The sequence below is a fragment of the Schistocerca cancellata genome, unplaced genomic scaffold (assembly GCF_023864275.1).
Source record: "Schistocerca cancellata isolate TAMUIC-IGC-003103 unplaced genomic scaffold, iqSchCanc2.1 HiC_scaffold_326, whole genome shotgun sequence".
In the NCBI taxonomy this organism is placed as follows: domain Eukaryota; kingdom Metazoa; phylum Arthropoda; class Insecta; order Orthoptera; family Acrididae; genus Schistocerca; species Schistocerca cancellata.
The window spans coordinates 5001-10000 of NW_026046344.1; the positions used below are offsets into that span (position 1 = coordinate 5001).

The following is a 5000-nucleotide window of genomic DNA, read 5'->3' on the forward strand; positions in this document are numbered from 1 at the left end:
CCAGACCGGGAGGTCCAATCATAAAACAGAATACCCCACTCGTCCGACAACCACAATTGCTCAGAGAAGCCACCAACACCCACACATGTCCTACACAGGGGTGCACCCAACATCACCACACTGCCTCGTCTTACAGCACAAACACACTGGCAGGAATGAAACACACAGGTCTGCCGCAACCACAGACACGGCTCGCCCCCTCTCACTAGCGAAAAGCGCATCCCGACGTGACATAACTCCTTTGACACACTGACGCTGCCTCGGGCATCCACGTCCTACGGTCGATATCAACGAACCTCACCCCCCCCCCCCACAACACGCCATCCCATACCACATTGTGTACCGTACCCAAACCTAACGTGTACTGTACTACAACGCAATGTGTACCATAACACAACCCAGTTTGTACCTTAACCTAACCTATGTCACCTTAACCTAACCTATGTCACCTTAACCTAACCTATGTCACCTTAACCTAACCTATGTCACCTTAACCTAACCTATGTCACCTTAACCTAACCTATGTCACCTTAACCTAACCTATGTCACCTTAACCTAACCTATGTCACCTTAACCTAACCTATGTCACCTTAACCTAACCTATGTCACCTTAACCTAACCTATGTCACCTTAACCTAACCTATGTCACCTTAACCTAACCTATGTCACCTTAACCTAACCTATGTCACCTTAACCTAACCCATCTTGCACCTTAACCTAACCCATCTTGCACCTTAACCTAACCCATCTTGCACCCTAACCTATGTTGCACCTTAACCTAACCTGTGTTGCACCTTAACCTACCTCAATTTGCACCGCAATGTAACTCAATTTGCACCGCAATGTAACTCAATTTGCACCGCAATGTAACTCAATTTGCACCGCAATGTAACTCAATTTGCACCGCAATGTAACTCAATTTGCACCGCAATGTAACTCAATTTGCACAGCAATGTAACTCAATTTGCACCGCAATGTAACTCAATTTGCACCGCAATGTAACTCAATTTGCACCGCAATGTAACGCAATTTGCACCGCAATGTAACGCAATTTGCACCGCAATGTAACGCAATTTGCACCGCAATGTAACTCAATTTGCACCGCAATGTAACGCAATTTGCACCGCAATGTAACGCAATTTGCACCGCAATGTAACGCAATTTGCACCGCAATGTAACGCAATTTGCACCGCAATGTAACGCAATTTGCACCGCAATGTAACGCAATTTGCACCGCAATGTAACGCAATTTGCACCGCAATGTAACGCAATTTGCACCGCAATGTAACGCAATTTGCACCGCAATGTAACGCAATTTGCACCGCAATGTAACGCAATTTGCACCGCAATCTACCCCCAAGTTGTGCCTTAACCTAACCCACGTTGTGCCTTAACCTAACCCACGTTGTGCCTTAACCTAACCCACGTTGTGCCTTAACCTAACCCACGTTGTGCCTTAACCTAACCCACGTTGTGCCTTAACCTAACCCACGTTGTGCCTTAACCTAACCCACGTTGTGCCTTAACCTAACCCACGTTGTGCCTTAACCTAACCCACGTTGTGCCTTAACCTAACCCACGTTGTGCCTTAACCTAACCCACGTTGTGCCTTAACCTAACCCAAGTTGTGCCTTAACCTAACCCAAGTTGTGCCTTAACCTAACCCAAGTTGTGCCTTAACCTAACCCAAGTTGTGCCTTAACCTAACCCAAGTTGTGCCTTAACCTAACCCAAGTTGTGCCTTAACCTAACCCAAGTTGTGCCTTAACCTAACCCAAGTTGTGCCTTAACCTAACCCAAGTTGTGCCTTAACCTAACCCAAGTTGTGCCTTAACCTAACCCAAGTTGTGCCTTAACCTAACCCAAGTTGTGCCTTACCCTGCTCTGTAATTGGCATATGACACGTTACAGTAATGTATTGTCCAACCGCAACCCGCTCAGAATGTTGTGTACACAGCTACGTGTCATCTCCCCATAACAGCTGCATTGCAGTGTGGTACGCCATAGAGACGTGTGGGAGTAATGGACGCAGTGGATGGCGATCAGCATGAGCCGTCTGTTCATGTAGTGGCGCGTGTATGCAGACGTAGTAGTCTCTTCTCACACAATGTGATAGCACGGTGCCCCGCGTTCCACATCTGCGACATGCTACAGAGGCCGGTTGACAGTTGGTCGCGCAGTGGACATCGCATACGTACGGGGGCACCTTCCACGTGCCCTCTAGTCGGGCACATTTTGTTGCGTGGATGTGAGCGGATGTAGTGTGTCTTGACACCTGACAGGCAGGCATGCAATAATAGTTGACTTTGCAAACGGGGATGGACGTGTACGTTTACTGGTGACGTTACGCAAATGAACAACTGGTAACCCGTTGTGGTGCGGTTGTCCTTGCTGGAGGTACATCTGTGAGGGCAACGATCGGTACAGCTACGAAGCGGTCCCCACCATACCAACGAACGTGAATGTGAATCTGGGTGTGAAGCGATACGCGGCTGTGGGTGGGTGGGACTGTCCCCGGCCGGTGAGGGGGGGCCGCCCGGCGTGCTGGCCGCGCGGTGCGTGGGCGCACGCGCTACAGCCGGCTGGTGGGGGCGCCCAGTGGCAGGCGCGCCGGCCGACGGACGCGGCAGGCGGCGCAGCTGCGCGCCGGGGCACCCTGCGCGCGGCGCCGTGCAGCCAAAGTGGGTCCTCGCCGGCCCGGTGCGAAGCGCGGTGGACATCTGCAGTGTGCTGGTCCGATTGAGGACTGTGTGCGTTGAGGATGCGCCGCCGCCCGGCACTCGGCGCCGCGACGCCGTCTGCTGCTCGGTCGCCCCAGCGGTTCTCGCTGGTGGTTTGTATCGCAGTTGTGCAGACGTGTTGGCACGTGCGCTGTGCTGGGAGAGTTCGCTTCGGCACCCACGTGGGGCCTTTGCCCTTCTGTGGCGCTGGCGTTGGAGCTGCCGGTCACCGTAGGTGGCGCGTGTTGTCTCCCGCCGGCAATGCCACGACAGCACGCTCCCGGGCCTCTGTCGGCAGCGGCAAGCTCAGTTGGGAGCACGGGTGGTCGCACCTAAAGCGTCTACTCGCCTAACTCCGGGCGATTGCGCCTCTCTCGAACCCGACCAAGTACTTAGGACGGCGCTGCGCGCCGCCGGGACCTGAGAGGGTTTTGAGGTGTATTGTGCAGGGGAGCTCAGCCTCCTCCTGTTTGCAGAATAATTGAGCGGACGCTTGCGTGTTCGCGCGGGCCTCTGGGACACACTCCCGGGCGGCCGGCTGCTCAGCTCTAGTTGACGCAGCTCCCTGGTTGATCCTGCCAGTAGTCATATGCTTGTCTCAAAGATTAAGCCATGCATGTCTCAGTACAAGCCGCATTAAGGTGAAACCGCGAATGGCTCATTAAATCAGTTATGGTTCCTTAGATCGTACCCACGTTACTTGGATAACTGTGGTAATTCTAGAGCTAATACATGCAAACAGAGTCCCGACCAGAGATGGAAGGGACGCTTTTATTAGATCAAAACCAATCGGTCGGCTCGTCCGGTCCGTTTGCCTTGGTGACTCTGAATAACTTTGGGCTGATCGCACGGTCCTCGTACCGGCGACGCATCTTTCAAATGTCTGCCTTATCAACTGTCGATGGTAGGTTCTGCGCCTACCATGGTTGTAACGGGTAACGGGGAATCAGGGTTCGATTCCGGAGAGGGAGCCTGAGAAACGGCTACCACATCCAAGGAAGGCAGCAGGCGCGCAAATTACCCACTCCCGGCACGGGGAGGTAGTGACGAAAAATAACGATACGGGACTCATCCGAGGCCCCGTAATCGGAATGAGTACACTTTAAATCCTTTAACGAGTATCTATTGGAGGGCAAGTCTGGTGCCAGCAGCCGCGGTAATTCCAGCTCCAATAGCGTATATTAAAGTTGTTGCGGTTAAAAAGCTCGTAGTTGGATTTGTGTCCCACGCTGTTGGTTCACCGCCCGTCGGTGTTTAACTGGCATGTATCGTGGGACGTCCTGCCGGTGGGGCGAGCCGAAGGCGTGCGACCGCCTCGTGCGTGTTCGTGCGTCCCGAGGCGGACCCCGTTGAAATCCTACCAAGGTGCTCTTTATTGAGTGTCTGGGTGGGCCGGCACGTTTACTTTGAACAAATTAGAGTGCTTAAAGCAGGCAAGCCCGCCTGAATACTGTGTGCATGGAATAATGGAATAGGACCTCGGTTCTATTTTGTTGGTTTTCGGAACCCGAGGTAATGATTAATAGGGACAGGCGGGGGCATTCGTATTGCGACGTTAGAGGTGAAATTCTTGGATCGTCGCAAGACGAACAGAAGCGAAAGCATTTGCCAAGTATGTTTTCATTAATCAAGAACGAAAGTTAGAGGTTCGAAGGCGATCAGATACCGCCCTAGTTCTAACCATAAACGATGCCAGCCAGCGATCCGCCGCAGTTCCTCCGATGACTCGGCGGGCAGCCTCCGGGAAACCAAAGCTTTTGGGTTCCGGGGGAAGTATGGTTGCAAAGCTGAAACTTAAAGGAATTGACGGAAGGGCACCACCAGGAGTGGAGCCTGCGGCTTAATTTGACTCAACACGGGAAACCTCACCAGGCCCGGACACCGGAAGGATTGACAGATTGATAGCTCTTTCTTGATTCGGTGGGTGGTGGTGCATGGCCGTTCTTAGTTGGTGGAGCGATTTGTCTGGTTAATTCCGATAACGAACGAGACTCTAGCCTGCTAACTAGTCGCGTGACATCCTTCGTGCTGTCAGCGATTACTTTTCTTCTTAGAGGGACAGGCGGCTTCTAGCCGCACGAGATTGAGCAATAACAGGTCTGTGATGCCCTTAGATGTTCTGGGCCGCACGCGCGCTACACTGAAGGAATCAGCGTGTCTTCCTAGGCCGAAAGGTCGGGGTAACCCGCTGAACCTCCTTCGTGCTAGGGATTGGGGCTTGCAATTGTTCCCCATGAACGAGGAATTCCCAGTAAGCGCGAGTCATAAGCTCGCGTTGAT

General features: G+C 52.7%; 1 non-coding gene across 1 annotated transcript in view; it reads left to right on the forward strand.

Moving 5' to 3' along the window:
* The first annotated feature begins 3282 nt into the window (after positions 1-3282).
* The window catches only part of LOC126117694 (small subunit ribosomal RNA), a 1909-nt gene continuing 191 nt past the window's right edge, over positions 3283-5000 (forward strand). Inside the window, exon 1 of the ribosomal RNA XR_007525554.1 lies at positions 3283-5000. This exon is cut by the window's right edge and continues 191 nt beyond it. This is a non-coding gene — a ribosomal RNA (small subunit ribosomal RNA).